The 26,142-nt window shown below is 39.2% G+C and overlaps 1 protein-coding gene and 1 long non-coding RNA gene across 2 annotated transcripts in view; both read left to right on the plus strand.

The window, feature by feature from the left end:
* GRIA4 (glutamate ionotropic receptor AMPA type subunit 4) overlaps positions 1-26,142 on the plus strand; it is a 241,782-nt gene that overhangs the window by 4,798 nt on the left and 210,842 nt on the right. The window lies entirely within an intron of this gene.
* On the plus strand, positions 1,132-24,926 carry LOC116855616. Its single transcript, XR_004380399.1, has 4 exons — positions 1,132-1,201; positions 6,935-6,939; positions 21,000-21,005; positions 24,916-24,926. It is a non-coding gene; the product is annotated as an uncharacterized LOC116855616 (long non-coding RNA).

A 26,142-nucleotide genomic window follows, 5' to 3' on the forward strand; every position in this document is an offset into this window, starting at 1 on the left:
TGTTCATTCATTTATTCATTTAGTTTATCCATTGTCATTCAGTAAAAATTTTTTGCTCAGTTTTTCTTTATCGGGCACTTTGATAGGTATTAAGATGCAGTGGACAAGCAGGACAGTACTGAAAGTAAGTTAACTCACTTGGTATGGCTTCATTAGGAAAGAGTACACAGGATTCTACCTCACAGCCAGGAGCTTGCCTTTGATACATAGTTTAATGTTTTTACAATTTTAATTTGGAACAAAACTTCAGTAAGATTTTTGAGCTGATAAATTTAAGACTAATGAGTGCTTAAAATGTGACTTATGAACCTGAGGATCTGAATTTTAAATTTTAATTTTAATTGGTTAATTTAAGTAGCCACATTTGCCTAATGGCTACTGTATGGGACAACACAGTGTATCTAAACAACGAGTTCATTTGGAATAATAGATTGCACTTTGAGTGAAACATCTAAATCTTTTCTTGACTCATGTAGGAAAAGAACTTAGAACATTCTGTACAGATCCTTTTTATAGTAGTTTTCACATTGCATTGTGTATACATTTACATATCTTTTCTTCTCCCAGAAATAGGTCTTTTGCCAGTAATTATTATATCTTACCTTTTGTATGTAGCATAGTAACCCCTGATAAGCATACCATAACCATGAAATGGACTAATGAATTCATCAAGTGAAGTCCTTGACATTTGGTATCAAATAATTTTAGTGCTATAATAACTAATCATTTAATTCATATTTTATTAATGATACCATATTTTGTTTTATTTTTGATAATACCATATTTTAGTGTCTCAGAGTTCATAGACTAGTCAAAATGAAAAATTCTCCTATGGGGTGGTCCTTGAATTAAATGCAGTTTTCTTATCATGAAAAAATGTGGAGGAGCCTGAAAAATAGCATTCTTGATTTGAATATAATTAAGCTAAATATTTATAGCATTTTTAAATAATCTGCATTTTTGGTAGTATGAAACCTTGAAAATCTTTTCAAATCTACTTAAAGGGAAGTCATTTTCCTTCAGTGAAAAAGACGTTAATTTAAGTACTATAAGCAGCGGTTATTTTCCCGTTTGAAATGGATCTTTTCAAAGGAAAATATTTTTTACTTGTGTCTCTTGCCCAGAATTGTCTATACTTATGATGCATTTTTGGCCATTCCCAACACCACTGGTCTCAAGGTGTATTTATGATCAACAGAGAGTTGAGGAGACATAAACCTAACATTTTAAAAATTCTAATGATCCCTGTCAGTGTTTTCCAGAGAACTGATAATGAAAGCCAGCCATTGTGGTCTCACATCCAGAGTAACCAGTGGCTGGCACTGACCATGTTTTACTTTCTCTTCCTTCTCTTTAATGCTTAATGTTCAATATTTTATCACATCAGTGCTTTCCAGCCTAGCAGTGTTATTTCACAGGTTGCTGAATATCTTGTATTCAGTATCTGAAATAATATTATAACATTATGTAAATTTTCCCTAGGAGAGATATATTTGGCAAGGCATAGAGTAGAAAACTTAACTTTGGTTTGCTTTGGCTTATTTCCTTTGCCCCCCCCCCCTTTTTTTTTTTAGCTTTTTTTTTTTTCATTTTTACAAAAATATATTCTACACATAGCATAACATACTTTGAAAAACCTAGGAAACAGCGTTGGGGGCTGGCATAATGTATGTGTGCAGCTCCCCTGTGCTGAACAAGGAGGGAAGGCAGATGAAAGACACCTTTGTGTGGGGAGGGCAGGGATCTTGCTGTTTCATTTTTACTTTTTGGGTTTTGCTGCATACATTCCCTTTTTTTTATAAATGACCTTAAATCCTTTTGCAAAAAGTCAAGATCTACATAACAAAAAGGGGAACAAATGAAGAGGCATAAAATCCCCTTCAGTGATACTTCTCTTACTTCCCAGTAAATAAGCCTGAATGAAATGCTCCAGAGAACTCTCCTCTCTTCCCTTTGGGTTCTCAACTCCAGTTCTGTATTTCTTCTCATATTGTTGTTCTTTTACTTTTTGCCTCCTTCACTTCCTGCTCTAGGAAACTAATTGGGATAGGCAGCATGATTCCAGGAAACTGGGAGCCTCAGCCCTCTGCCAGTCATTACCAGTTACGGACTTGGTGGTAAACTCACAGCCAGAAATAATGTAGGGGAGCAGATACCTCCAAGGAATATGGCATAACGACTTCAGTTCACATCAAAACAGTATTACTGGTTCTGCTCCCTCTTTGAAATTCCTTTCAGAGAGGTGTGAGTTGGGGAAGATTTTCAGGGGTGACTGGACACCTGTCATCTGGGCTCGACACCACTCAGAGGAATGATCAGTGTGGAGTGTTGCTTACAAGCACCCATCTCCAGTCTCCAGTTCCCATATGTGCTAATGTCACGCCAGCACACGTCTGCCATTAATTGTGCCACTTAAAATGCTTATGGTCCATTTTTCTTATTAAAAACAAAATTAGGGGGGTGCCTGGGTGGCTCAGTGGGTTAAGCCTCTGCTTTCAGCTCGGGTCATGATCTCAGGGTTCTGGGATCGAGCCCCGCATCGGGCTCTCTGCTCGGCTGAGGGGCCTGCTTCCCCCTTCCTCTCTGTCTGCCTCTTCTGCCTACTTGTGATCTCTCTCTTTCAAAAAAAAAAAAATAGGGGCGCCTGGGTGGCTCAGTGGGTTAAAGCCTCTGCCTTCGGCTCAGGTCGTGATCCCAGAGTCCTGGGATCAAGCCCCGCATAGGGCTCTCTGCTCAGCAGGGAGCCTGCTTCCTCCTCTCTCTCTCTGCCTGCCTCTGCCTACTTGTGATCTCTGTCTGTCAAATAAATAAATAAAATCTTAAAAAAATAATAATAAAAATAAAAACAAAATTAGAATCACAGTCGCAAAACAGATAATTGATGTATGGATTCAGGAGAAGTAAGAATCTTTCAGTTCCTAACTAGGTGCCATCCAAGAAGGGATTAAAAAAAATTTATGTTTAATTCTTGGTATATTAAGCCCCATTTTCCATTTGTTTCCTAACCCCACGGGCGAAGAACTTTTACGTCTAAAACCCCCACGCAGGTGAAGATGATTCCCTTTCTATAAATGTCCCGTGATGAACCTTGGGCAATTATCTGTGTTTATAGTGAACTCATTAGGATTTAGACTGTTTTTAGAGCTCATCCCAATACTTTTGGTTACTGATTTTCCTCACATTTATAGTCCGGCTGACAATGGCAAATACTTGTTGCCAGTTGCGAAGTGTGAGGATCACCCATTCTACCAGGAGGAGAACAACACTTAACTGTATCTTTCAAGCATGTATCACTGCCTTCCTGCTGGAACCTGGCCAGTGGGAAAGCAAAGAAAAAAAAAAACCTGTATAAAAATAGCAATAGAGCTTCCTATAGAGATTGTGGCTTGTAATTGAGGGAGAAAAAGTAATCAGAAGCTGGCAAAACGGCCCTGCTCCCTTCACAGCATCTCTTAGTGTCAACTGCAGTGTTTATTCTCTGACCTCATTAACCCAGATTCCATAGGCTGTTTCCACCATGGGTTATGAAGGGGAGCAGTGGGGTAAGGGGCAAGTGGATGGGATGAAGGCTTATGGGTGGGTGTTCTCATTAAGAGGGTTATGTGTCCAATCCCTTTTCCCTGGTTAGAGGAGGCAGAGGGAGGCACATGCCTATTACCTCCTGCTTTCCCTGGTTACAGAAAGGAGAGGTTGAGGGCAAATGCTAGAAGTCATATCCTCAAATCTACAAGGAGAATGAATCAGAGCCACACTGCCAGACAAGGGGATTATCAAAGAACAATGAAGTAAAGCTACAAGGAGGGTTGTCTGAGGAGGGGTCAGCAAGGAGCAGAAAAGTAAGCAGTGTGAACAGATTAGAGAAGGTCTGGAGAAGGACAGAAGCCTGCGGTTGCTTTTGTGTACCAGCAGTCTTCTAGACATTCATGTGGAAGGTTAAAGAGGCCTGAGTGGAATGCAGGGAAAATAGACATGTAGCCTTCCATGAATGTTTTTGCCAGGTCCATGCAGTTGTCTGCTGGGAGGCACTAGACACATTGTTGGCTCGGTGACACAGCCCCTGTCTAGATGTCCTTCCTTTCCCATTTGCTACCCGTTGTTGGTGTTCGGTCTGAATGGAAGAGCAGAGCAGATCTTGGTAAGACCTTTGGGGATCCTCCTCACTGGAAAGGTGATTGTGCTCTCCCCCCCCTTGAAATTCAAAATTCAAACAAATTACTAACTGTTATATGGGAGTCCATCCAAATTCTCTCCACCCCCCCCATGGGGACCCATATTAATGCTTTTATTGAAACATTAAATTTGCTTAGAAAATGTTGTCGTGATAGAGTCCTGAGCATAGACACAACCTGTCAGTTGAGTTACTGAGTCAGGCCTGAGGACTGCGGGGGCCAGAGGGAGACAGACATGCTCCTTGAGGATCCTTAGATTGGCGAAATGTGGATGTAATATATGAACAATTTTCTTACCCTAAAAAAACAGATGGCAAGGATTTCTCACTGGCTCCATCTTTACAGTGACCCACACCTTTCTAAAGCAGTAAGTTTGCAAATGACTTGTAATTTTCTGACAACTTCATTTAAAAAAAAGAAAAAGTTGCTTATCTGAAAATATGGGGGAAGGTCTTTCTTTTCGACCTCTGACTGAACAGATTGCCTCAAGATAATGTATATTGTTTCTATGAACTGTTCCTTCTCTTATAAAAATGGAACAACTGTGTATGTAATGACAATGCACAATCAAGTTTAAATCCTTGTAGTGCTAAACTTCTGTCAGAGGTAAGGTTCACTGAAGTGATGTGCCCTGTAGCTTATCACCACGTTATAACATGTGGTATCAGGGCTATGGAAGGATACTATTTGTTATGGTGAAAAGTAGTCGTTAGATGTAAGTTGAGGCTATGGCAGGTCTGCCAGTCTTTTGCCTGTCCAAAGAGTAGTTCTAGCATTATTTCACTCCTGTAACCCAGAAGCTGTCCATGGAGGACAGTGGCACACAACAGAAAGTGACTGGCTTCAGATCGCAGCTGTACCGCTGATTACACGTCTGACCTTGCGTAGGTTTCCTAAAATCGCTGGATGTCTGTGATCATCCCGGTCACCAAGAGTTGTATGTAAAGTGCTCACACAGTTCCTGGCACATAACGAAGTCTGTATGTTTCAGGTGCTCTATTACTCATTATTATTATTGTCAGCAGCATTATTACTGTGCTAATACCTTAGCAGTTGATGCTTAAATGCCAATAAATATTTATCATTTTAATATCATTAATCCTTAATCTAATATATTTGGTTAATATTTTAGATTGTATGACCTACACCTTTTTTTTTAAAGATTTTATTTATTTGACAGAGAGATCACAAGTAGGCAGAGAAGCAGGCAGAGAGAGGGGGAAGCAGGCTCCCTGCTGAGCAGAGAGCCTGATGAGGGGCTCAATCCCAGAACCCTGGGATCATGACCTGAGCCGAAGACAGAGGCTTTAACCTACTGAGCCACCCAGGTGTCCCCAAGACGTACTACTTTTTAATACAGGGATATATCTGAGTATAAATGCTAAATTGATGAAAACACAAACAGGCATAAATTTGTGGTTTCTTGAGGTTCATTTCCTCCATAGACTTCCCTTACTCTGACTTCTCTTAAAATGCTGGCATTCCCCCCCCAGGTCTGTCCTCATGTTGCATGTTGCCCATGGCCCACTCCTGATTAGAATGATCTCATGACATTACCTGACATTACCCTTCCTCTAACGTCCACATTCCTTAAAAGGTGCTGCCCAGCCCATCTCCTGATTACTTCTCCCAGCTTGTTAGGTCATCTGCATCTTCTGGAACACCCAGCCCCAGTGAAAATGGCCTTTTCTAGATTCTGAGTGCATTAGATGCTTTTGGCTTGCCTTGTCGCTGTGCACTTGGCATTCCCTCAGCCTCAAACATGAAGAGCCCAGCTCTGTTTTCGTGTGATGCGTAGTACTCATCCTTCATTTCTGAGCATGATGTCTTTCAAGAAGTCTTTTTCTTCACATCTGCCCTGGAGTGATAAACCTCTTCCATGTGTTCCTGTTGCATTTTGTGTTATTTGCACCAAACACAAGATTCTGTTCAACTCTGTGCTTTTGTCACCAGAGTCTTTGAGGTCTGTAAGAGCAGGGACTTGTCTTTCTCATTGGGAGTCCCTGAACAAGGATTGGACCTACCATTTAGTCACACTCAGTAAATATGAATGGATGAATCTTAGGGTCTCATCTTCACTGTGTTTAGATAGAGCTCAGTCCTCACCCGTGAACCAGATTTGTTTTCATAGTAACCATTGGAAGTCCCATTGTATCTAAAATCTCAACATTTCAACAGTGAATCTATCAACTGCCCCCTGAAACTTGCTCCTTTTCATATGTTTCTGTCTTAGAAGGTGTACTCTGCCTTGCATGCTAGAAAAGGAAGAAGCTTCCTTACTCCTTTTTCTCCCTCATGCAGTCCTAGCCAAACCACTTATCAACTTTGCCAAATGTGTGCCTCATAGAAATATGCCCAAAGCATCCTCTTCTCCATGGAAGTGCGTGGAAGAGAGATTTGAGGGTAGCATTGGAGCCTCTGCCCAGACCTACTTCATTGTCCTGCATCAACCAGCTTTCTTCCTTGGCTCCACTGGGAGCCTCTCGAATCGGTCTCCCATGTACTTTGCCAGGGTGAGTGATCTGCAACATAGACCTCACATATGTCACTTCTGTGCCCTCGCATCTTCAGAAGGATCCAGAGATTGTCCATTTCACTTACCAAATACTTGTCAGGAAGATTTCTGCATGTATTTGGAAAGAATAACTTCAGAAGATACTTGTGTGATGTTATATTTCTAAGGAAAATGCTATGGAAGCTGATTTCTATCTTAGGTTGTGTATCCATAGGGAGAGTTTAGACTTCAAATAATAACAAAAACAAAGTAACAGTATACATAGGCACATAGGTATCAGTGTGAATGTATGTCTTTGTATGAGGTACACATAATGTGGAGCTGTTACTGTCGCTGCTGTGGAAGCTTCATCACCTTCCTGCAGTCCAGCTTCTATTGTCGCTACATGTCGTTGACATGTGGCTTCACGTTAAGGTCCATGGTGGCTACTGAAGCCCCAGTCATGTCCACATTCCAGTCAGCCGGAAGGGGAGAGGAGGGAAAGTAGAACCACACCACCTCCGTGTACTATACGTGTCATTATCACATGTAATTACACGTGATTACACATGCAATTTTGTGACAAGGTTATACTGGCTTTCTGGAATATGCTGCAGAATATTACTTTTTTTTTTCTGTTTTCCGGTTGAATCTGTAGAATGGTAAGATTAACTCCTCCTCAAAAGTTTGATAAAAATGCCTTAAAATATTTGGGCATGACGTCTGAAGAATTTTTTTAAACCACGCTTCAATTTCTTTCCTGATTCAGAATCCTATTCACATTTTTCATGTATCCTTGTGTTACATTTGTTCAGATACACAACACGCATTGGTAGGAGGAACTTAATGGGTTCTGGCAGCAAATGTATTCTCTGTGATACAGCTCTTTGAAACCTCTTAGAACTTTCTTCATGTTCCAATACGTGTTCAATTTTAATAATATTTCATGTAGTCTTACTTACTCATGTAGTCTCACTTTCTTCTTCTTTTTGGAGGGTGGGGCACTGTTGCGTTCTCAGTAATCATTTTATGTTGTTGTCTGAATCTTCTGTGTCTTTACTAAATTTCTGATTGCTTGACCTAAATGAGAGATAGATGTTCCTGGAAATCTCCCACTTTAGTGTTAGATTTATCAATTTCTTATTGTACTTCTATAGATTTTTGCTTTATATGTGATACGTTTTCATATAAAATTCTTTAGACTTTTTAGTGTTTTCCTCATAAGCTGAAACTTTTTATACCATATAATAAACCTTGCTCTCCTTAACGATGCTTTCTGTTTTGAGGTCTGTTTTTTCAACATTAATATAGCTACCCAAGTTTTCTTTTGGCTCATATTTTTCAAGTATATCTTTTACCATCTTTTTAGTTTCAACTTTCCTGCATCCTTACATTTTAGGCATATCTTTTTGGCAGCATAACTACCATTATGCATGGGGTAATTTTCTTGTGTGTTGTATATTTAATTCTCCCCAAACCCAGAAGGTGAGTAGAATTATTATCCTATTTTATTCCCGAGACAGTTAAAACTTAGAGAATTTAATTAATTCACCCAAAGTCACCTAGCAGCCAGTAACAGAGCTGGGACTTAGCTACTTCTCTTAGTCAACAAACGCATGCCTTTAGCCGCTGTGTTCCACTACATGCCAGGAAAGCTTAACTTACGCTCATTATGAGGGAGAATGATCTCTACTAAGAGTGAGCAAACTAGGAAACTTTTTGTAAAGAGCCAGACAGAAGACACTTGAGGCTTTTTAGACCATATGGTTTCTGTCTCAACTTCTCAACTCTGATATGGCAGTGAAAACCAGCCATTGATAATACAGTAGTGAAGGAGCATACCTGTGTCCTAATAAAACTCTATTTATGGACACTGAAATTTGAATTTCACATCATATTCATGTGTCACAAATTCCTCTTTTTATTTCCCTCTCTCCTTCGAAACATTTAAAAATGTAGAAACCACTCATACCTTACAAACTATACAAAGGCAGATGGTAGGTCAGATTTGGCCTGTGGGCTGTAGTTTGCAATATGTATACAGATTTATATATATATATATATATTTTTTTTTAAGTACAATTTTTAACATTGTATTGTTTAGTAGTTTGAACCTGGGTTAAGTGTAAAATTCGTTAATGTGTTAGAAGCAGTTTTCCAACTGCATGAGTAAATGCACACACATGTGTTAGCCTGCACTGCTTCCCAAGATAGCCCTTACTCATGTTCCTTTGGGAAATATTATAATTTAAAGTCTGTAGTACATGAACCAGACCTGCTTCAATAAATTTTTGTTTAAAATCAAAGTTATAATTTTTCTGACAATTATTTTCTATGTGATTTTGTAATTGGTTAATGGCTAGAATAACCTTCTGATCTATCAAAACATTGGCGTTGTCTCCATCTTGTATTGCACTAGTTTATTTTGGAAATATGTGTGTGCCACAGGTATTTTTGTTCGCTTCATTGACCATTTTTTTATATCCTAGCTCTACCTGTATGCTACCTGCCAACAGTCTGTAGAATAGCAAACAAAAGGGCGTAAAGAGAAGCATTTGGGATCACGGTGACGGGACCAGTTGTTGAAACACGTTTAGAGATCGTTTTCCATCGTGTGGTATAAGCGTGGAGCCGTGCTACATGGAGCAGGGGCAGAAGTACAAACTGAATGGAGGGCTAGGGTAAATACCAGGTTGAAAATAATAGAAAATTCTAATATTCTTTGGGGGAGAACAAAAAGAGTGTGAAGAAATAGGATTTTTAGAAAAAACGAGAGAGAGAAGAGAGCAGTCCAGGTACAGCAGGCAGCACAAATCGAGGCTTGGGGGCGAGGAGTGCATGAAGTTTTGCAGGTACTGCGAGGTCCTTTGGACTCAAACCTTTGGCACAAGGGGAGGTGGAAGTAGAGGCCGGAAGTGTCGTTGTGATGACCATGTTTCACTGTATTCAGTAGGGTTACCCGTTAGTCTCATGCCACTGTGTATTTACTCGAACTACCTTCCAGAACTCCTAAGACAGTTGGGAACGTAACTTGATCAGTCCATGACAGACTGGATAAGATCTACTGAACGAATGGAATAACACCAGAAGACGTTGGTATCTAAACATAGTAGTTATCATCCTGTAAGAGGTTACAGTCTTAGGGTTTTCCGGGGTTTAAGGATTTTATTCTGTTTTGATAGATGCCTGATTAAGATCATAACAAACAAGTTTCTTCCTGTATTTATAGGAAAACAGCATAAGCACCTATCTATCATAGCCTGTAGCTTTAATTTGGAAAGCGGAGAAAATAATTCTGTACATGATACTGCTTTGGGCCTTTTACATTTTTGCCTACCTCTACCCCGCCCAAAAGGATTCCGTGTCATGAGTGTTTTAGATGAGTGCACATTACTCTCTCTCTCTCACTTCGTTGGGGATCTGTTAGCTCTTTTCTTGTGAATTTTAGGAAAAGCTATTTAAGAGATACCTTTCTATCAATTCTAACTTAGGAAAGATTTGAACTATGACTCATTTAAAAAATTTGTCTACTTGTAAAATGTTGTGTTTTTTTTTAAAGTAGGCTCCATGCCTAAAGTGGAGCCCAAGGTGGGACCTGAACTCACGACCCTTAGATCATGACCTGAGCTGCTATCAAGAGTCAGGTACTTAAGTGACTGAACCACCCAGGTGCCTGCACTTGTAACATATCTTAAAATGCCCCCAAACACAGCCTTAAGAGGCCAATTCAGAAATAGAGTATGAAATTAAAACTAACATTTTATCCTTGATAAATTCTAATGAAATTTTCTGTAGTCTCATATTAAACTTGATGATTTATGTTAATCGATGTGTACATTTTTTACCTGAAACGTGTTAGTTGAAACACTTCAGATACTTCATTTTGTGAATTTTATATTACCTGTTTTAGATATTTGCATTATCTGTTTTCACCCATTATTTAGGAAATAAATGTTACATAGAATCAATGTCCACATGCCCATTAAGTCTAAAAATAGAGCTTCCCTATGACCCTGCAATTGCACTCCTGGGTATTTACCCCAAAGATACAGATGGAGTGAAAAGAAGGGCCATCTGTACCCCAATGTTTATAGCAGCAATGGCCACGGTCGCCAAACTGTGGAAAGAACCAAGATGCCCTTCAGCGGACGAATGGATAAGGAAGATGTGGTCCACATACACTATGGAGTATGATGCCTCCATCAGAAAGGATGAATACCCAACTTTGTATCAACATGGACAGGACTGGAAGAGATGATGCTGAGTGAAATAAGTCAAGCAGAGAGAGTCAATTATCATATGGTTTCACTTACTTGTGGAGCATAAGGAATAACACAGAAGACATTAGAAGAAGGAAAGGAAAAGTGAATTGGGGGAAATAGGAGGAGGAGATGATCCATGAGAGACTGTGGACTCTGAGAAACAAACTGAGGGTTTTGGAGGGGAGGGGGGCAGGGCTTGGGTGAGCCTGGTGGTGGGTATTAAGGAGGGCACATATTGCATGGAGCACTGGGTGTGGTGCATAAACAATGAATCTTGGAACACTGAAAATATAAAATTGAAAGAAAAAAAAAAGAATCAATGTCCACATGCCAATTAAGTCTAAAAAAATGGTTTAGACAGGAACTGTAGATTGTATCTTAAGGAGTTAGCATATTTTAAACAGTCAAATTGCTGTTCAACTACAATGATAAGTTTGAGAGTGAGTTGTGTTCTTCCATATTAAGTGTATGTTGCTTCCATGTTACTCTAGTTGGGGAATGGCAGGTTGTTTTTAAAAGAAGAACGGGGGAAAAATATTTAAAGAGCATTCTTAGTTTTTTAAGAAGCAGTCTTCTTCATAGCACCTGGACTGCAAATTACTGTTTCCTGTCTAAAAACATGAGAACAAGGTAGATTTATTCTTACTAGATACAAGAGACTTTCTAAAAACATGAGAACAAGGTAGATTTATTCTTACTAGATACAAGAGACTTTTTTTTTTAAGATTTATTTATTTATTTATATTGAGAGAGACAGAATGAGGAGAGGGGCAGAGGGAAAGGGAGAGAGAGTCTCCAGCAGACTCCCTGCTGAGCACAGAGCCTGGTGCAGGGCTCAATCCTACAACCCTGAGATCATGACCTGAGCCAAAATCAAGAATCGGATGTTCCACTGACTTTATTGGCCAGCCACCCCTAGATCCAAGATACTATTAAAGTATGACATGCTCTTGTCAGAATGAGGCCAATACTACCTATTGGACCAGATGTTACTATAGCCAAGGAGTTCTGCCCCAAGAAGTGTGTGACTGATGGTGCCTTCAGTCCTATCACTATATAGAGTCTGATATACCCTTTAGAGGGAGAAGACCATTAGAGCAGTGCATAAAGCACTTTGCACTTCGAGAACCCTTGAAAGTGGATTCAGAGAGCATCCCATGTTGGAAAAGGTCATGATGAAGCTGAATTCAGTACAGATTAACATTAACATGGGGTGCAAAGTAGAACAGATTATGGAAGAGTCAAAATTTTTCTGATCCAACATCGAACAGTACTCCTACTCCTGTTCAGCACTGTAATTTGTAAAGGATATTTAAATTAAAAAGCATAATTTTAAAAAATAGCAATAGTAGAATTGTTGATACAAATAGCAAGAGTTAAGGGGCTGGTAATTAACGTTCATGAGACAAATCAGAATGAGCTTAAAGAGGCGCTGGGACCAGCATATTGCTAAAGAAATTACTGATGAGAACATGAACGGCTTAGTTGAAATCAGTGTGGAATGGATGGAGCTGAGGAGCGTAGGCAGGTCTAAAGTTACTGCCCTTGGTCATGCATATTCACTAGAATTTACCAGTTACCACAGATCATCAGTGTTTTGAAGCTTTCATTCCTAACCTGTAGAACAAGAGTTGGCGAACAGCAGCTGTGGACCGAACCAGGCGGACAGCCTTTTACTGCAGGTACACACAGCCACATTCACTCATTATGCATCCTTGGTGGCTGCTTTCACCCTGCAGTGGCAGAGTTGGAGAGTTGCCACAGAGACCGTATGCCCTGCAAAGCCGAAAGGGCTTTGCAGAAGCTTGCCCAACCCTGACCTAGCAACTTTGTTGAAAATTGATTACTTCAACAGAATTCTCTTACATAAAATGGATATTTAAGTTTGTTCTTGTATCCATTCCTTGCTAAGTGAACCACATTTGCAGAATACAAAAATATCTCTTAAAAACTATTCATAAAAGTAACTCAGTAAATATTTGTCAAGTTGATTTGAGGATCTGTGCAAGAATATGAATATGAGTACCATAGAAACAGTATTATAAATCCATAATATCATGGACACAGATGCTTTCTCCTGGTATATTACATTCCTGAACTAACAAAGTCTTCGTTTTCGTATCTTTTACAGTAATAATGAAATACTTCTTTCAGTTACTGGATAAATAGAACCAAAGTCTTTGTTGTTAAAGAATGATATTTCTCTCTCTTGAGGATACCCTAAAATCATAGGCCTGATCAAAGCCTCTGATATAAAGTATCAAAACTAGGGATTATACTAAATGCTAGTTGTTCGTATGCCATTATGCATACGTGTCTCTATAGAAAAACAACAATTTCCCAAGCATCAGAAGTTTTTATTGTTTATATATATGCATATGTTAACCTTAGCACAGAGTCCACTGTTTATATGTATATGTATATAAATAGTAAAAAATACATATATTCATATATGTAGTAATTGAAGTAAAACTACATAAAATGAGTTTTCCCTTACCTCACATCATATTTAGTTTTTTGTTTGTTTTAGTGCCACCTTATGATTTATGTTAACTAGGTAATAGATAAGAAATTAATCTTGGAAATTAATCTTGGAACAATTGCAATTTAGTAACAGCACTTTTAACTTGAATTAGACTTATTTCCAAAACCCTAATTAGGCCTTTGTATATGGCTTAATTTTATTGGATAGCTTGCATACTTACTGACTCAGATAAAAAGTAGATCAGAGAGACTGTCATCTCTAAGCTGGATTGTTACCATAGACTGTTTTTTTAATATTAAAAAGATAGTCTCTTCAATAAATGGTGCTGGGAAAATTGGACAGCTATGTATAAAAGAATGAAACTCAACCATTCTCTTACACCATACACGAAGATAAACTCGAAATGGATAAAAGACCTCAACACGAGGCAGGAATCTATCAAAATCCTAGAGGAGAACATCCTCGACATTGACCACCGCAACTTCTTTCAAGACATGTCTCCAAAGGCAAAGGAAACAAAAGTGAAAATGAACTTTTGGGACTTCATCAAGATCAAAAGCTTCTGCACAACAAAGGAAACGGTCAACAAAACAAAGGGGCAACCCACGGAATGCGAGAAGATATTCGCAAATAACACTACAGTCAAAGGGCTGATATCCAAGATCTATAAAGAACTCCTCAAACTCCGGGCGCCTGGGTGGCTCAGTGGGTTAAAGCCTCTGCCTTTGGCTCAGGTCATGATCCCAGGATCCTGAGATGGAGCCCCACATCGGGCTGTCTGCTCAGCAGGGAGCCTGTCTCCTCCTCTCTCTCTCTGCCTGCTTCTCTGCCTACTTGTGATCTCTCTCTCTGTCAAATAAATAAATCTTAAAAAAAAAAAAAAAAGAACTCCTCAAACTCAACACACACCAAACAGATAATTACGTCCAAAAATGGGCAGAAGACATGAACAGACACTTCTTCAAAGAAGACCTGCAAATGACTAACAGGCACATGAAAAAGTGTTCATCATCATTAGCCATCAGGGAGATTCAAACCAAAACAACATTGAGATACCATCTTGCACCAGTTCGAATGGCCAAAATTAATAAGACCGTAAACAACAAGTGTTGGAGAGGATGTGGAGAAAGGGGAACCCTCTTACACTGTTGGTGGGAATGCAAGTTGGTGTAGCCACTTTGGAAAACAGTGTGGATCTTCCTTAAGAAATGAAAAATAGAGCTTCCCTATGACTCTGCAATTGCACTACTGGGTATTTACCCCAAAGATACAGATGTAGTGAAAAGAAGGGCCATCTCTGCCCCAGTGTTCATAGCAGCAATGGCCACAGTCACCACACTGTGGAAAGAACCAAGATGCCCTTCAATGGATGAATGGATAAAGAAGAAGATATGGTCCATATATACAATGGAGTATTATGCCTCCATCAGAAAGGATGAATACCCAACCTTTATATCAACATGGATGGGACTGGAGGAGATTATGCTGAGTTAAATAAGTCAAGCAGAGAGAGTCAAGTATCATATGGTTTCACTTACTTGTGGAGCATAAGGAATAACCTGGAGGACGTTGGGAGATGGAGAGAAGTGAGTTGGGGGAAATTGGAGGGGGAGACAAACCATGAGAAGCTGTAGACTCTGAGAAACAAACTGAGGGTTTTGGAGGGAAGGGGGATGGAGGGTTGGGTGATCTGGTGGTGGGTATTAAGAAGGGTACATATTGCATGGAGCACTGGGTGTGGTGCATAAAGAGTGAATTTGGGAACATTGAAAAGAAATAAAATGGAAAAAAATATATATAGTATGTAAATATTAACACACTACTGCAAAGTAATGGACCAAATAAGAAATAAGATGGTAAATCAAGTATGTCTCAAAGCAAGCAATATTCCAAAACCTATGGGATGCAGCAAAAGCAGATGTTAGAGTGAAATTTACACTATAAAGCTTGTGTTAGGAAAAAAAGCTCAAATAAACAACAATACACCACAAGGAACTAGAAAAAGAAGGAACTTAGCTGAAATTTATCATTATCAGAAATGAATGGAAGACTTCAGGGAGACCCTTACCTCAGAGATAAGAGAATAAAACAATCCATCAGAAGTGAAGAATGCAGTAACGGATCATGGAAACAGGCCTGCTGCAAGAAACAGCAGCCTAGAAGAAGCAGAGGAATGAATTAGTGATCCAGGAGACACTAGTAGAGGAAAGAAATAACAAAGAAAAGTCAGATAAATGAAATAGAGACTAGAATAAACAATAACATAACATTGAACGTAACAACCAGTCCCCCCCCCAAAAAAAAACAAAACTGGCAGTAATCTAACTGCATTAACTAAGAAAAAACAAGCCAAAAAAGCAAAATGAGAACTGCAAGAGAAAATAGTACAAGAAATGACCAAAGGCATAACAGAGTATGGTAATAGATTAAGCAATTAGATACTAACAAATCAGATAACTTAGAAAAACATAAAGGTAGTTCCTAAAAATGTACAAGTTACCATGCTTTAGTTGTGAATCCAATAAATGGGAAATCTTCTTAGACCAATAACAAAAATGAAAGGTGAATTAGGAATCAGAAATCTCCTAGCACAGAAAATCCCCAGACCACATGGCTTCACTGGTAAATTCTACCGAGTATGTAAAAAAATGACTATCTTTATCAAAATCTTACAAAAATGGAATAGCGGGAATACATTCAAAATCATTCCATGAGGCCTGTATTGCCCTGATACCAAAACAGAATAAAAACAATACAAGAACAAAAATAATAATAATAATAAAAATGCAAGAACGAAAAAGTCTAGTTTGTCTGTTTCCTTTCCCAGATTAGGGAAGTTTTCTGGTATTATTTTCTCACATAAACCTTCTGCTCCTTTTTTCTCTTCTTCTGGAACTCCTGTCATACCAATGTTAGGATGTTTGATGGAATCACTGAGTTCTCCCAAGTGTATTCTTGTGTTCCATAATTCTTTCTTTTTTTTGAAGATTTTATTTATTTATTTGAGAGAGAGCACATAAGCGGGGTGGGGGTGGGAGTGGGGGTGGCGGGGGCAGAGGGAGAGGGAGAAGCAGACCCTCACTGAGCTGGGAGCCTGATGCGGGACTCGATCCCAGGACCATGGGATCATGACCCAAGCTAAAGGCAGACGCTTAATGGACTGAGCCACCAAGTGCCCCACCATAATTCTTTCTCTTTTGTTCAGCTTCATTACCTTCCATTACTTTGTCTTCTGGATCAGATTCATTCCTCTGCTGCTTCTAGGCTGCTGTTTCCATGATCAGTTACCGCAGTCCTCATCTCTCACTGATTCTGTTTTATTCTCTTATCTCTGTAGTAAGGGCTTCCCTGGAGTCTTCCGTTCATTTCTCAAGCCCAGTGAGTGTGCTTGTGATCGTTGCTTTAAATTTTCCGTCACATGTTACTTACATCTGTTTTGCTTGGATCTCTGGCTGTGGCCTTATCGTGTTCTCCTACTTGGGATGAATTCCTCCATCTTGGTATTTTGTCCAAGATGATTCCTCCTCCTCTCTGTTAGAAAAGCCTGTTACGTCTCCTGCTCCTGAAAACAACGGCCTTCTGAAGAAGAGGCCCTGCACTGCCCAGGGCCTGGCCCTTCGGGGAGTGTCTCAGGTGTGCGCTGCACGCGCTCTGCAGCTGCGGTTCGGCTGCCCTGGCCTTCGGGCCGGCGGTCTGCACGGGCTCTCCTTGCCCGCCGTGGGCAGCGTTTGGTCCCTGGCCCGAATGTGGTGAGTTCTCATGAGGTGTGCTAGGGTCTGTTTGTGAAATGAGACCTGTCGGCACCTCCACCAGAACTGAGGCTTCGCAGAACTCCCTGGTTGGGAGACGCGGGGTGGGCAGGGGTTTCTGTTTGTCTTCTGGAGGAGGGGCCCGCCGCTCTGCGACTGAGGCAGGCTTGACGGGGAAGGGCTTTCCTGGCGGTGTGTGGGGTAGGGCGTGGGACCCGGTATAAGCGGGGTACGCAGCCGGTGTGGGCGCTGTGCTGTGTACTGCAGGTGGGTCTGTGTTTATGCTGAGGGGCGGGGAGGGAAATGGGGCCAGCGGGTACCTTTGTACCCAGAGAGGCATCTCTGTAATGCTGCCTCTCAGGGATGCACTCCAAGAAGAGCAAATGAAAATCTTCCTGCCAGTGCCCCCAGGCATTTCTCAGGTTGCTATTTCCACACTGTGTTCCCTTGGGTTGTTTGCCTGCTCTCTCTCCAGCAATAGGGAAGTGCCCTCTGTGTTCTATCCCAGCCAAACCCACTGGCCTTTAAAACTCCCGGCCTTGAGCCCCACCGGTTGCAAGAAGTCACAGAATTCAGCCCCTCTCATTTTTGAAGCCAGTAACTTGGGGGAACCCTTATGCATTCCCTTTTGTGCTCCTCTCTCACCCTTTTTTGCATCCAGGGCTCCCTCTCCTCCACAGCAGCCACAATCCCTTTCTGCCCTAACCCATGTCTCCGCACTTCCTACTTTCTTTGATAGGGCCTCTTCTCTCCCTTTAGGTGTGGACTTACTCTGTCAGTCTTCGAGCTGATTTCTGGGGTATAGGTGATCTGTTCCCTCGTTGCATTTATGGCATGAGAGGAGCTTAGGGTTCAGCTGCTCTGCCACCATCTTGTTATATTGTCTACTATAGCTTCTTAACTGATTTCTGTGCTCCCATCCGTTCCCCAGTCTTGGCCTTTCAAATGAAATAACCAGAGTGAACCTTTTAGAACCAGCAGATCACATTTCTCTCCCCACAGCTAACTAATGTCTTCCAAATCACAGTGTCCCATCAGAGTTCTCATGATGCCATGCCAGGCACATCCCTCAGGGCCTTTGTACATGCCCTTTTTCCTGGAATATTCTTTCTGCAGATGGAAAAAGACTTCACCCCTCTTCTCCTTTAAGTCTTTATTGAATGTTACATTCTTAGTGAGATTCTCTCTGACCACTTCTGTTCTCCTTGCTAATATCCCCATTCTTCTTTTCTGTTTTGATTTTCTCTACAGCAAGCACCACCACCCTACATTCTATATGTTTTACTTAACATAGGCTCCATTATAACGGGCATTTTTGTTTATTTATTCACTGCTGTACTTCAGGGTCTTCACATAGAAGATGCATATGTATGGTACATATGTATCAAATGAAATTTGGTAAATGAATTTAAAAATTGGCAAGAATAATAATGAAAGCAAAAAAGGACTGGAGCATGCATAACAGTCTCGTAGCTATTACGGGGAAGGATGGTCTTGAGTTCCGTAGGCCCAGGAATGAATGACCAGAGTACTTTGTATCTAGGATATGTATGGGGTCCATGGAGTATCTGACATTCCCATCACTTATTAAGCTGTTTATACTTGAACTAGGGCTTTTTAAAAATAATTTTACCTCTTAACAGGTGTTGACGTTGTATAAACGTGCTGTGATATGCTCTTAAAATTCTAGAAGAAGGGGGGAAAACTCTTAACATATATTGTTCTAATTTCTCCAGAGTAAGGTTTAAGCCCAATGTGTTTCTTTTTTTTCTTTTTTTTTTTTAAAGATTTTATTTATTTGACAGATAGATCACAAGTAGGCAGAGAGGCAGGCAGAGAGAGGAAGGGAAGCAGGCTCCCTGCTGAGCAGAGAGCCAGACGTGACCTAAGCTGAAGGCAGAGGCTTTAACCCACTGAGCCACCCGGGTGCCCCAAGCCCAATGTGTTTCTAATGACCTTTGTACATTTTTTGGATAAATCAGAAGCGTATGCCACACAAAATGCAAATGGGAAAAGAAAAGTATGGACAAGGAGAAAAGCTCATAGATTATAGTTATTATGAAAAAATTGCTTTCAAATTGTACCTGTGTATCTTCAAGAATTTATAGTCTTATAATAATAGCAAGGACTTCTGTGGTGCTTACCCTCAACGGGCATGGTTCTAAAAGCTTTACATATATAAACTCACTTCATCTTCACAGCATTTCTGAGGTATGTGATATCATTTCCATTTTATAGTGAGAAAATTGAGGTTTTATAGAGGTTTAATAATCTGTCCAAGATTATACAGTAAATAGTAGATCGAGGCTTCAAATCCAGGCAGTTTGATTTCAAAACCTCTGCTTGTCACTACTGTATTATGCTGCCAATGAGGACTTCCCCCTTTAATTTGAATCAGAGGTAGCAAAAGAAGATAGAGTACACAAGTGCTGGACACTTGATATATATCACTCTGTAGCACTGGGCAATCCCAGCAGTTCCTGAAAGGCTCAAAAAAAGAACCAGTCCCAGATCCAAATATCTCAGCTTTAGAAATTTATTTCGGCGTGGACATCTGAGTCCTGCAGCTGCTATGTTTGGTCTTTGTGTGGCCACAGGTGTTGGCTGTACTGCTAGGGCACATAATGGAGGATGACAAGGCGAGCATAGTGGGGACTGCCAGCCCCAGGAGGTAATGCCAAGTTTAATACTGAAAGTCAAACATAGGCACGTGCCAATTTTCTTATAAATGCATTTTTATTGAAGAAAAACAAAGATGTCTTCTAAAAAACATCATCTGTGGATGGATAAAGGATATATTGGCATAACAAACAGTAGCATTAGGGGGCTTAAGAAATAAAATTTCATTTAAAAACTGGGGGTTGAGAGTGATGAAATCAGAGTTATGTCAAGGAATGACCACTTGAATATCAAGTAAACAATAATCAGAATCTACATAGTTCTAGGATCTCAGAGTGCTTAGGTTTTCATGTAAAAATTTTTTCTTAAAAAAGAAAATCAAAGAAATAAACCACACCCAGAACCTTAAAAAAACAAAACAAGAATACACCTGGCACTTTCTGTGAATAGATGCTTCAGTGACCATAACATGTGATGCTTTGGTGAGAGGGGCCTAGAGCCTTCCTTAGGTGGGTTGAGTCATTCACCTGAATTGAACAAATGCTTGTGGATGATCAGATACACGCACCAGCACGATGACTTAGACTTGGATAGCAAAGAGAAATCAGAACACAGATCACTGTAATGGAAAGTGTACTCGGTAAGTAACAGAATCACCAAGACAATGTTGGCACTCAAGGGAAGAAGACCCTGTATTAGATTTGAGACCCAGACGGGCCCTAAGTAGAAGGTAGGATTTGAAATGGTGTCTAATAAGTTAATTTAGGCTTTCAACCAGAAGAGAGGGAAGGCATTCCGGGGAGAGGAAATTGAGTGATAAAAGGGAAGACGTGGATAGGTAAGTTTCAACATGATTAGCAAGCTGTCCACTGCTCAGTAACCTGAGAAGCTCAGAGTCTAGTAAGGGAGCTCTGAGCCGAGGGACAAGGACTAGCTCTTGTTCTGACTTATATAGCAGGTGTTTGGTTAATGTTAGATGAAAGGAAATGGCAGGTAGGTGAATTGTTAGGTGGAACAGAATGTATAATGGTATATGCGCAGATAGCCCTTATACAGTGTGAACTATGTTCTAAGGGAGGCACATCAAAGGCAGCAGAGGCAGGTCATTTTGCCTACAGAGTCTGGGGAGGCTTCAGGATGGTTGATTCTGGAGCTGAGTGGATCCTAAAAACTGAGAGGTTTCTAGATGAAGTGGGGGAGAAGGGTGTTTCTTTTAGGGAGCAGTGTGTACAAGAATGTGATCTGTCATGCAAATGGTAAATGACTGTGGCTCCAGAGAGGGTCCGCAGGAGAGGACTGGCTGAGAGAAGGGTGCTTGGGATGGAAGAGAACAGATAGTGCCACCTGTGGACACCGTACCAGAGATCCTGGGTCCTGTGTCCTAGGTATATGGGAGCCAGCATTTATTTTAAAGGAAAGTAGTGGCATGGGAAAAGTTTATACTTCAGAAATGTAACACTAAAGCGGTATGGAGAATGACCGGGGGTGGTGAGACCCTGCAGGCAAGAAAAACCAACCAGGAAATTACAGTGTGACATGTAAACAAGAAGATGAGCACACTAAAACCTATATCCATAAATGCTAAAAAGATGTCAAGTACATGAATCACCATAGTAGGCTGGCTTTAGTCAAAGTTTATCGTGTGGGATTTGGAACCAGATTTTATTTTAAAAGATTTTCATTCCTGTTTTAACTTAAAAGTAACAAGTTACTTTATCTCATGGATTCCTACTATGTATTAGAATATCTACAGAAGATGCTGGTGATAATATCAATGTATTCATTTTCTTTATGTCGTTATACATTATGTTACTGTGTGGTGTATCTGCACGATACCTAATTATTGCATGGATGATAAAGTACTCTAGTTTGCTCTAGCCTTGTAATGCATCTAGTATCTTGATGCAGGGAGAGTTTAGTAGGTGATGATGCCATGATTACCTCCTAACATTCCTTCTTTAAGGTGACTCTTCTGATTTGGCCATTTAGCAATTTTATGGAAAAAAAATAATTCCTTCTCAAGACTTTAATGTGTGAAGTGTGATTACCAGTATCACTTTCCCATTTACTGATGGTATATTTTTGTCAGATTTTATATATATTCTCTCTTAGTTTGTCTAGATAAATGTATTTGTGTGATTTAGATAAGTTTAGGTACTTGATCAGATTTTCTCAACCTCTTCACCTGTCTGCCCAAAATTCATCTTGAGTATTTTAGTACATGGTTTAAAAATATTCTCCAATTTAAAATCAGTTTTTAAATAAATAAAATCATCCAAATTTTTCTTATTTCCAGGATTCTACCTAGTCCCGGATAAAGACATAAAATGGGGTTAGTTCATTCCATTACAAATTGACCTAAGCTCTCCCTGCGGTGAGCGGTTCTTCTCCTTTTCTCTATTAAATCCCTATTATTTTCTCCAAAACTCTTATTCCAAATGTTTTTCCAGTTTTCAGAAATAGCAAGATGGACTTTTCTTCCCCTTGATTCTCTGGAGGTCAGGATACTTTTATTGAGGCCAATTGACATGAGCTCTCTCACTTTTCTATCAACATTGAAATGATCTGGATAGTCATTCATTTCCTCTGTGTTCTTTCTACCTTCAAGAAATCATCCTTGACTTAATTCGGGGCTAACCCTGTCCATGAGACCATGTTTTCCCTCATACTTGAAGATGTCTCTCTTCCATTATCTACTCCTTCTTTGACCATTAGCTTATCTCTTTCTGTCTATACAAATGACCAAAGTCTCCCTAAACTGTAAACAGTCACTCACTACCCTCTATAATCTGAACAGTCCTGAACCCTTGTGCAAAGTCTCTCTTCATTACATTCTGTGGAATATAGTCCACAGAGTTCTCGCTACATCTTCATCCTGCAGCTGTTTGTGGTTTAGGTTCTGCCTGCTCCTACCCTACTCCACAGAACTTAACTTTTTCAAAAATTAAATTTCAGCTTTCGAAACCCAAAGATGTTCCTGATAGTTCATACTCTTAAATGCTTCCTGTTTTTTATCCTCTTAAATCCCTCTTTGATACCTGACACTCTTTTGCACTATTTTTTGAAATACTGTGTTTTCAAGATCATCTTCAATGCTGTGTGTTGTCTGCCTTATGTTCCTGAGCCTAGGCATAAGTACCCTTCCCGCTGAGTCCTTACTACTCAGCTCTGCTCTCGCAGCATTCTTTCTGGAGCCATTTCTGCCGTTGTTCTAACTGTAATTTTGATCTGAATGATTCCTGGATCCCAGTCTATGAGCTCATGCTAAAGCTTCAGTCCCTGCTGTCAAACAAGTTCCTCTAAGAAGGTACAATGAACGCTTTTAAATAGACCAAATGCTGATTTATACAGCTTGTATACAGACACTGATATATTTAGAGTAAGGGTTCATGATGAAATGCATTTGTTTCAGAAGAAAAGTGTGTATGCCACATGGAGTATACACACACACACAAATTTGTGTAGGATGTATATGGGTCTTTGTTGTATTATTTTTATTCTTAAACTTTCTTCTAAGTTAAAATTACTTCCAAAAAATATTGTAAAAAATTAAGTGGGATATAGCTAAAGTTGTACTGAGAGGAAATTTCATAGCTATGAAGACATTTATCATAAAATAAAAGAAGTAAATACAAATAAACTTTCAACTTAAGAGACAGAGTAAGGGAGGGAGACACATGTTATAGGCCTAAATTAAACATTCAAAAAAAATTAAGTAATGCAGACAAGGGTAAAAGTGAGCATGCACAAGTAAGAAAGCTGCAGGGACTTCTTACTTAGCTGTTCATTACTAAATAGGTCTCCATTATCTCCTCCACCTCTCCTGCTCTTCCTTCTTCTCCTCCTTTTATTTTTCCTTTTTTCCCCCCTTCCTTTCTTTCCTTCTTTCTGCTTTAAACGTGCTTTTCTCCAAGTTTGCTATCAAAATTGTACTTTCTTTAAAGTGCAAGGTATTAAAAGATACCTAATGGAGAGACATGACCTACTTTGGAAATTGGAGAAAGTCTTTTCTGAGGCAGTGATGTGGGAGCCATCATTTAAAGGGTAAGTAAAGATCCTCAAGGCAAAAGTTCAGGAAAAGGTAGAAGAGAAGCAGGGATAAAGGTTTAACAAGAAAAAAAGCAAAATGAACATTCTCAAGAAAGTAAATTAAGTCCAGAGTAGGTGGAGCAGAGGGAGAAAGAAGAGATAAATCTAAAAGAAAAATAGCAGTGGTCCAAAAAAAGTAAGCTGTGTAACCATTTAGGAAAGCAACAAAGAAATAGCAGCTATATATTAATTTCATATAAAGCAAGTAGTTTTACTAAAAAGTTAACCAATTCTGTAATAGTCGAATTCATAACTAAATTCAAACCATGATGTTTAAACCATAAAATAGTACATTAAATGCATATATAATAAAAAAGCTATCAAAATAAGGAAAAAATTTTAAATATTACTTTTGGTTTTACAGACAGTAGAAAAGTATAGGGGATATTTGAATAATATATTTAATGTGTTTGTTTAAGAAACAAAATTATAAGAGAAAATATTCTTTTATTTTCTTTTATGAATTTTTTATGGAACATTTAATGAAAATAAGCTATATATTAAGTCCATATATGCAATGAAAACTAATAGATTAAAATAAATTTTCAATAAGGAAAGCCATATTTGTTGTAACAGAAGATACTATATAGAGAATATAAAATATATAATATGTACAAAAGATATAGAAGTAAAAATATAGAAATATAAAATATTAAAATTTTATATAATAGAAATATAAAATATACTATATAGAAAATATATAGAAGCAAAAACTTAATACAAATAAAAATTTATGTGAGTTTATAAAATAATAATCTGGAAAAAGAACTTGTAGCAAAGAGGAAATAAAAAAATTCAATGTCAAGCTCTGAAAAATAATGAAAAGGGGCACCTGTGTGGCTCAGTTGGTTAAGCATCTGACTTTGGCTCAGGTTATGATCTCAGGGTCCTGGGTTGAAGTCTGGCATCTTCATAGGCCTCCACGCTCAGCGGAGAGTCTGCTTCTTCTTCTCCCTTTGCTCCTCACCCTGTTCCTGCTCGCTTGCTCACTGTCTCTCAAATAAATATAATCTTTGAAAAAAAATAAAAATAATGAAAACAATAAAAGCTCAAAGGTGAACCAGAGCTATACTGAGATGTAAATTATAGCCTTAAATACTTTATTAAATAGTACAAGATTAAAATAACTTGACTATATACACAGCCTATTACATATACAATAAAAATGGTATTGAAGAGAAACTGGAAACATAACATACCAAAGATCAAAGCAGAAATTGAAGAAGTAGAAAAGCATTGAACTGTTAATGTCAAGAAATGATTTCTTCAAAAAGACAAATATGTTTTAACTCTTATCTGCAGATAGTATTCATATCCAAGGCTAATGAAAAAAATTTTAACTTGCATTGGATGATAGATGAGAAGTTGGCAGAAAGTAGATGCCTCCTTACCAGATGTGAAAATTTATAAGACTCAGACATTCAGAATACACACATTTGAGCCAAAATGTAGACAGCAATAAGTGAGAATATTATGTGTCTGGTCAACAAGTACAAGGATAATTTTCAACTTCACATGAGTCAATTAAGTTGAACTACCACGTACATCAAATTGGAAAAGGTCTTCTGCCGATAATGATTGTTAGCTCTGATGAGCATTTAGGAATTAGGCTCTCTTAAATACTGTCCCTGGTAGTTCTGTAGTTCTGTTCATGCCAGTTTTCTTGAGAAAATTAGGCAGTAGAGATCAAAACCTATACTCAGAACTTCACTTGTCAAAATTTTCCTAAGGAAATAATCTGAAATTTGCATGAGGACTAATAACTGAAAATGCAACAGAAATAAGATAAAAGTTTATAATTATTTAATAATAATTTTCATTGGGTATTTATTGAATCTTACAGTACATGCCAAGTGAGCATTTTATGAATAGTATCTCACAGTTTCATCATAAAATGAGTGTTTTTCCCATTTAAGGAAGAAGAAACAGATTTAGAGAAGCCAAGAATGTTGTCCCAAATCATATGAGTGAATCAATGATCCAAGAATTGTTACTCTGACAATAAAATCTCACTTAATCACAATGTTAAAATACTCATCATTGTGGGGCACCTGGGTGGCTTAATGGATTAAAGCCGCTCCCTTCGGCTCAGGTCATGATCCCATGGTCTTGGGATCAAGCCCCATGTCAGGCTCTCTGCTCAGTGGGGAGTCTGCTTCCCACCCCCCGCCGCCCCCCGTCTGCCTCTCTGCCTACTTGTGATCTCTGTCTGTCAAACAAATGAATAAAATCTTTTTTTTTTAATTTTATTTATTTATTTGACAGAGAGAGATCA

Source organism: Lontra canadensis, unplaced genomic scaffold (assembly GCF_010015895.1).
Source record: "Lontra canadensis isolate GAN:19392208 unplaced genomic scaffold, GSC_riverotter_1.0 scaffold104, whole genome shotgun sequence".
In the NCBI taxonomy this organism is placed as follows: Eukaryota; Metazoa; Chordata; class Mammalia; order Carnivora; family Mustelidae; genus Lontra; species Lontra canadensis.